Source organism: Panulirus ornatus, chromosome 49, assembly GCF_036320965.1.
Source record: "Panulirus ornatus isolate Po-2019 chromosome 49, ASM3632096v1, whole genome shotgun sequence".
Lineage (NCBI taxonomy): Eukaryota > Metazoa > Arthropoda > Malacostraca > Decapoda > Palinuridae > Panulirus > Panulirus ornatus.
Window position 1 is genome coordinate 6,777,896 of NC_092272.1, and position 8,549 is coordinate 6,786,444.

General features: G+C 37.6%; 1 long non-coding RNA gene across 2 annotated transcripts; it reads left to right on the plus strand.

The window, feature by feature from the left end:
• Positions 1 to 2,409: 2,409 nt before the first annotated feature.
• LOC139764266 (uncharacterized) lies at positions 2,410 to 8,008 on the plus strand. 2 transcript variants are annotated; one of them, XR_011716335.1, is made up of 3 exons: positions 2,410 to 3,323; positions 3,670 to 3,724; positions 4,935 to 8,008. It is a non-coding gene; the product is annotated as an uncharacterized lncRNA (long non-coding RNA). The 2 variants fall into 2 exon arrangements; XR_011716334.1 differs by lacking the exon at positions 2,410 to 3,323 and adding an exon at positions 3,369 to 3,405.
• Positions 8,009 to 8,549: the final 541 nt, after the last annotated feature.

The following is an 8,549-nucleotide window of genomic DNA, read 5'->3' on the forward strand; positions in this document are numbered from 1 at the left end:
TATCTTGTCTCGGCAATTATATTATCATTTATGTAAGACCTCTAAATGAGTTGATTTCTTATCTTAGATAATCTCTAACAAATTATGCTCATTTATTATAGTAACGCCAATTTTATTTCCCTTGATTAAACAAATTGTTGGGAAGATGAATGAGGAGAACAATAATTCATTGTAGGCCCGTAAAAATTGTGCTTGAAGGCTCATCTTAAAAAGTAATGCTCCCTTGAGGAAAATTTTCATTCTGGGTATGTGGCGTTAACTATGAATATTTGAAGAGTTAAATCAAACCCCATGACACAGTGGCTGTATTAGAATTTATAATCTTTATATAGCCACAATTTCTAAGAGTACCATTCATCTCCCTTGGAGGCTTTACGTCCAAACATACTTCATAATCACAGTCTTGTTGTTGAACTTCTGGACAAGAAAATAAGTTTACTTGTTCTCTCTTGGACCACCAATCTATAAAACTTTGCCCTACTAGTTCTCATTCTGCCGGTCCATAGGTATTTCTCGCACCTGCCAACCGTTGGCATCACGACTCAGGCGTAGAGGTGTTTGCCTTGCAGTTCTCCCTTCATTTGCTGTTCTTCGTAACCTTGTATCGGAACAATGATGTGTTCACGCACATTCTTTGACCTTTTGTAACTGCTGCCCAAGTGTGTGTACACCTGCACTTCTCAGTAATAAACGAGCCCTCTAAACAAAAATATGTATAATTTTCCTCCTACTATTATATGGAACAAGTTCAGACGCAGCTGACAATTTGATAAGTTCCTAAGCTAATTCTATTCAAACAAGTCTATTTTAGAATAATCAGATATGAACAGAGCTAAAACTCTAATCTTATCAGGATCTTTCCTTGGTGTATGAGTGTTCCCTGAAATACCTGAGTAATAAAAAGCTTTTCAGCTCATTCTTTTTTCATTTGGTCACCAGGAGCGTGCACGTGTGCATAAAAGATTCCTCAAGACTAAGCACGGCGCTGGTTCTTTGACAGGGTGTATCAGTATGATGAGCACATAGTTATTGAATTGTATGTGTATGTAATATTATTAAGATGTCAGTTGTTTTGTCCTTCATGTGTTATGCCATCAAAGCCTCATGTTTCGTTCTGGATTCTTAAGGACTTCGATGTTCTTATGACATTTTTTGCACTTGAGATTCCTTTATGTCCATTCTATGATATGTTGGTTAATTCATATTGAATGTGTATAGTTCATATGACATAATTTCCTGATAACTTCAATCTTATCTTTTACTGGTCGAGGGATATTTGTTGCCAAGAGTACGATGACGACCACTGGTAAAGGAACGTACTAACGCTTAGCAAGGTAAATGGAAAATATATATCATGACTATTATGAAAAGTTTATATCAATATAGAAAGAAGATTGAGGAAGATTATATTCATTAGGTTGGAATGAAAAATTTCTTATTTTAATTGTTTCCCATAAACAACCGACAAATGATTAAAACAAAGAAGCAATATTTATAATATATGTAAGTATGGCGGACGATAGTGGTGAAATTCCCTTGAGAATGTTAGCCAGGAACGCCAGTATATCATGAGTCGATCAGGTATACAGTGCCACGTCCCGGAGCGAATCTTGTTTGTTGTGGTAACCAAGAGAAACAGGTGACTATCTGTTCCCAACAGTAATCAAGGTCAGCTGAGGCGCTAGTCACCCGTCATGCCACATCTCTCACAGATGTTCCTCAACACGGAGGAAATTGTGATCTTCACACTTCTTTCACACACTGAAAAGGTTAGGGTCAGAAAACAACACAAAATACTCTCAGTTACATGTGTTACGAAGGTTATGAGTTAGATAGATATATGGTTTACTGACCAACGTAAGCACTTCCACAACTTTTGCTATATATCAGAAAGTAGTGGAGGATGGTTTTATTTTTTTGCATTTCCATTTCAAGAGTTTTTAACTCATTCATTTTGCTTACTCTAGTATCATTATCAAAGCTCCTTACCATGTTTTCTGGTACGGAGAGAGAGAGAGAGAGAGAGAGAGAGAGAGAGAGAGAGAGAGAGAGAGAGAGAGAGAGAGAGAGAGAGAGAGAGAGAGAGAGAGAGAGAGATTCCATACATGTGTATGAATAACAGTTTGTACGTATAAAAAGAATTTAACACGCGTTGCCCGTGTACAAACTTAGTTATCTCTGATAGTGTCTTGCAATACTTTGTGTGTGCGTATATGTTAGTATAAGTATGCATCACTTAGTGGCATGCCATTATGAGTGAGAGGTTTAGGGATCTACCTATATATATATATATATATATATATATATATATATATATATATATATATATATATATATATATATATATATATATATATATATATATATATGACCTTTAGAATTATGTTTTTACAGTCGTAAGGCCCGGTCTCGTACTCTTGATTTTCTGTTATCTAGACTTGAATTTACTAATATTGCACAACATTGGGAGGGACTTTTATCCTCGTGCGAATCCATCTTTTGAACTCTCTATTTTACAGTTTTTCAGAATCTAATACCCTTTCAACGTACACAGTTCTATAGCTTATTCCTTTCACCCAATACTCACACCTTAAATGTACTTTCTCATTTTCCTAACGAGATTCTTACTAACATTCTTGTTATGTTACTTCTGGGTGTTTTAGCTTTGTATTTTTGTAAGAACTGTTTATGTTGACATCATGAGACTATTTAGAAATCTGAGGGTTGTGATAAAGATGCCCTTTACTCTTTTTCTTCCATATTGCTCAAATGCGACTCTTTTATCTTATTTCTGATACCTTCTTTGTTGCCTTCTTATGAGACTTTAAGTACGGTGACCAAACTTAAGAATAGCATTTTAGTTTTGAACAAATATGTACTGTGAATAGTTTGTTGGTTATTTCCTGATTCATGAATGAACTGTGAGTTTAATATGAGCCAGCAGCACACAGTCAACTTGAGGTGCAGCTCTAACGACAGATTAGGTAGAATGTTGATTCTCAAAGTCTTTTTCACACAATGACTCCTTTATCTTATTCCCCGTTCGTAACGAGGCCATTTTTCACTGTGTCCCATCCTCATCATGCTGCATTTGCTGAGGTTGAATTTCCTCAACTATATATTGGAACAACATTAGAGATTGTTTTGCTCTCCCTGTAAGTTGTTGAAATCCTCCTCGTTTTTTTATTTCTTTTCATGACCTTGACATCATCGGAGAACAAATTCATGAGACCAGTCCTTCTGGCAGGTGTTCTCCGTTTATCATGGGAGGTGGAACCTGATTGGCCGTGTCCAGGATGTTAGGCTCCTCCCCATGTACTTGGGTACGTATATATAAGCGCCGTTCACACCACTCCTTCAGTCATCCTCTCATACTGTACAAAATATCATATCTACAGTCAGGGGGTACGACGAGTTGTTCCGTTCGTCCAGCTCATGTACATTGCTTCTATAACTGAGATTTTCATGGTATTCAGTTTTTTATTCATTAGTCTGGTGCTGCGCTTCACTGAAGAAAAAAAAGTTTCTTAGAGGCACAAATAGGCTATTTTTCACTATATTGTCAAATTTACATGAAATACATTTTTCATTATTCAATCAAAATGCTAAAGCAGTATGGATGTCGTTACTGAAATGAAGTCTTAACATAATACGTTTGTGTGTCCGCAGAGCCGCCATGATGAAGTTGATGGTTTTCGTCTGTTCCCTGGCGGCTGTGTGTCTGGTAAGTGTTCACCGGTCACAGCTAATCCGTCTGAAACACCAACGTTACTCACTTTACAAGCTTGTTATACACTATACTGTATACATAGTACACCTACTGTATTGATATACATTACACTGAATATATCATACACCTACTGTATTGTTCATATTTTTAGTAATACTGTCCTTCACCTACACTATCTACATAGCAGTCGACGAACGAACTATATTCTCTTATTGTTTACATTCCCAGTACATCGACATTACTTTCCCTCTTCAATATCCCGTCCCAGTGGATCTTCAATATTCCGTCCCAGTAGATCTTCATTATCCCGTCCCAATGGATCTTCAGTATTCCGTCCCAGTAGGTCTTCAATATTCTGTCCTAGTGGATCCTCAATATCCCGTCCCAGTGGATCTTCAGGTCCCAGCAGTCACTCCCATCCTCAAGCCTCCTTCCCCCATTTCTTTATGGTCAACACAAATATTTCACCAAACATCATCTTGATATGCCTTATTGTGGTAAACTTTTACATTTCTCGAACCTCACGTCATTCATACACAGTATCAGATTTATTCTGTAAATCCTCCTTCTGTGCCTTTTAAGACGCCTTTACTCATTCAGCCTTTTAACGACATAGATTTGTTTCTGGAGTAAACTTTATGCATCATTTCCTCTGGAATGAATGATCCTCTATGGTTCACCCATTCACTGCATGATTTGTGAAGTTACAAAACTACCCAGACGATCCGGTAAGCTTTGTGTGTGTGTGTGTGTGTGAGAGAGAGAGAGAGAGAGAGAGAGAGAGAGAGAGAGAGAGAGAGAGAGAGAGAGAGAGAGAGAGAGAGAGAGAATTAGCGTCATGGTGGAATCCTAAATGCAGGAAAATCTATAAAGAACGAATCGTGTGTCATCTGTTGTCAAGTGTGAGCTGGAGAGATTGTGTGTTTGTGGAGTGGAAGCCACCAAACCATGTGAGAGAGAGGCATGAATAAGACAAAGGAACCTTGGCCAAGGAATGGAACTTAGCAGCCACCAAATTGCCGATTAACTGCACAGCTGTCGTTTATCATTCCGATATCTGTCCGAGAGAAAATATTCTTTGCTTAACATTTGTTATCAGCCATTGTGTTGGTAAAACAGTTCCAGTTATTTGTCCACAAACACTAAATCTTGGTCAGAATGATCAGCCAGTCTTGTTTATATAAGATCTTGGTGTGTGACGCAGGTGGAGGCCAGACCAGACAGAACCCCAGGAAGGAAGAACATGAATCTAGATGTTGATATGGACGTCAAGATCCCAGACCGTAAGGTTAAAGGCGATGTTAATGTTAACCTGGATGTTAACATTCGTCAGGGTAAGAATATATACTTTCTTGTGTTAACTTGTTTCATTCTAATGTATAGTGCTTTTAATGATCTTATCATGGAATCCTTAATTATATAATCTAGAATTCTAATGATCTTTCTCAAAATAAATGAGTCAGTTTTATGATCTAGAATACTATTTTTTTGTTTCTCAAAACAAACGAAAACCTGAATTATTTAATATCGAATACTAATAATAGTGGCCAGTGTGTCAACAATGCTGCTTAGTTTTCCCCTTCGTGAGCTTCTGAAGTTTGTGGTGCTCTTGATGTGCTTGTCTGGTGCTGGTGCTGGGGCCAACTGTCCACTCATATACTAAGTGATATGATTAATCCTTGAATTTCCTTGAGGTTTATTTGCAGAAATTAGGTCTTAAATGCCTAGCAAGATGGTCCAGTTCTCTGGATAACGTCACATCAGGTTGAACGATCCGAAGCAGATTGTGAAGCAGATAACAGCATAGGCAAGCCTGCAGTACCAGGACGTGAGATGAACAGTTCAAGAGTCCTGAACCAGTAAGAACCTGGGATCAAAGAACTCCACCTTAACAAGGAATGAAACACGGTCATGAGACTATGGTGATAACATTGCCACACACAACCAATCTCTCATGTGGGGCTCAGTCTTCACACCTGCTACTAGCAACACACCGTTGCTGACGCATCCTACGCCACTGTCCTGTTATGAAGGGGAAATACAGATGTCGTCATGTGAGTCATCATCAGCATGTCCATCCATGGCAGAAGACTTACCTCAACCTTTCCCTTGTGTGACTAATTTTGTTTAGAATTATTTATTCTGTGCAATACTTATTGTCTGACCCATGTGTCTTATTGGTTTTTGTCATTGCTTAGAGTTTTCTGTTTATTGTTTATGTATACATTTGCCTGGATATATTCGAAAGACATAATTATTTCTTGTATCATACAGAATAAAAGTCTATCATAGATTATGAAGCAGTGAATTACTGAACAAGCTAAGCTGAAGCGAATAGATCAGTGTCATTCTAGTGTCTTCCAACAATCATTTCTTCACTTTTTCGTCCCATGTCACTTGAGTTCTCTGTACCAGAATTCAAGAACAACAATCATTCTTCCCAAACTCAGATATGTTAACTAGCCTTCCACTTGTCCATTACACGACATCTAAAAAGATATGGGACGGGGCATGGAAGTTCATCGTCTCGCTTTCTGACATTAACCATCACAAAGCACTCAACAGACCAACCCACCCAACTCTCCAGTCATCACCTGGATGACACAGGATGAAGCTACTTCGCCATTCTTACCAACGAGGTTCAATAGGACCTCTTGAGTCAGTCTGGCTTCACAGTCACAATGAGTCCACACTCTCATTTTCTATGATACTTGTGAACTCACCCTACATGTGCTGTGACATTCGTTCATGTGTAAACAAACATGAAACATCTGTTTTCTCATAATTCACATTTAAAGGTAAAAAGAGACCAGCGAGTTCGGAGTCTCACTCCTTATACATCTGAACCTCAGACAGGTGATCCTGAGTGGATTTCATCCAGTAGCAAACGAATATCTCCAAGTTTCGCTGGAATCGCGTTAAGCTCATCCGTGTTCCCAGTCCAGCTTTATTTTGTGTCCTGACAGTGTCGTTAGGTTGCCTAACTTTCATTCGTCGGCTTCCTACATTCCGAGGACTAAGGTACGTCCGGGTGGATCCCAATCGTAATTTCCTTGATGACTTTTTCATGAAATAAGCAGAAAGTAGAGGGTTATGTGACTTGGCGCCCAGATGATCCTATCGTGAATCCGCCATCCAAGTGTGTTTATATCTAAATATATAATATGTTCCACTGTAATTCCTAAGGTTTTCTGTATTTGTAGTATCAAACTTATGTTTTTGCTATTTTGATTATGAATTACGTGTGAAATAAGTGCTAGGGCCCAGATGGTGACCGTGTGAGTAGGTGTGTCAGTATTGTTGTTATATCTTACCTAAACAATGTATCAAAATTCTAAAGCTTATGAAAAAAAATCTTTTATAGCCTCTGGGAGTACAGAACATAGCACACACCCCTAAGAACAGTAATGTTCCAAATGCATGGAAAATTAACTGAGAATTTGCAATAACGTACGTATCAATATTCTTAACAGTTAGGGCGCAGGTTTGAAGTATCTAAATTGCAAAAATTTTATTTGCCTTGTCTTTCACCGTGACAAATGACCCACTTCATAAGATGCTGTTAGATGATAAATGATCGAGCGCTTAACCAGTTTGGCTACGCAACACTGTTAGTTCCGAGTTCTGAGTGATATAGTTGTGCAGTGCAAGTGTGGTGTTTCAAGAATACAATAAATGTTGCGGGACAAGATTTGTTGCAGCATTGTAGGTGATAGTAGTGAGGGTTATGTATATCAGGGACAGTTTGGGGGCGATCAGTATAAACGTAGGTAATATAGTTGGACAATATCAGCAAAGCCTACGGCAACCCTCAGTTATGAAAATGATAATAGATGAAGTATAGGAACATTAGATTCGTCTGCTGCTGGGGAGTCATAGCCGTTTTTTCGTCACCTGTTTGTAGGTGTTCAGAGGCATGTTGGACGTTACTAAATAAGGGGATGATTAGTGAATTTCTACTAGGTTACCGAACAGTAAGATAAATCTTGACCACTGGGAAGTTCGTTTAGGTTTTCATGGGTTCTGATGATTTTTAGCAAATGCATATCTACTTTTCAACCTTATACTGCTCTTGCTTCATTCAATATCGTCAGTAAGATTTAATGTTTCAAATCATGCTTCACAACTATTAATATGAAACAAAACAGTGATGTGGAGCTAAGCTAGACTTTTAACATAAATTATTTCAGGGGGATACTTTTTGAACAAACTTTGAAGAGATTTCTTGCGATAAGTATGAACACTTGAAAGTTGTCTATTGGAGATTTTCCCATATATTTGTAGTTCTTAGAATCATTTACCACTAATGTTCAAATATTCCACTATTGACCTAAGTAGATTGCATAGTTCAAATACATTTTCAACTCGTTATATATGAATATTTATTACTAGATTTGAACACATAGAATAGTTACCCCCCATTTCCTAGCAATAAACGTTTTCTTTCTCTTTTTTATTAAGAGAAAATGATAATGTCCCTAACTTTACTCTTTTGTGTTATTCAAGTTAACTTCTTTGAGCAAGTAAACAGTAGGTACACTGCTAAATAAAACAACAGTAGAGGTTTATCGTAAAATTTCTGAATCATGGGGATAGATTTTGGTAATCTGATGTAATAAAGAGGATGTGAAAAAATACAACAGTAAATTATACTCTAAATGCTAGCAACGAATTTTAATACACCCTACCGCGATATTCGGTGGTATTCAGCCTCAGAGTTATATATAAAATGCTTGAATCCCCATTCCTGTAATCTACATCAAATGAAGTAAATGAGCATCAATGTATTTTGTATATTCAAAATTTGTGACATACTCAT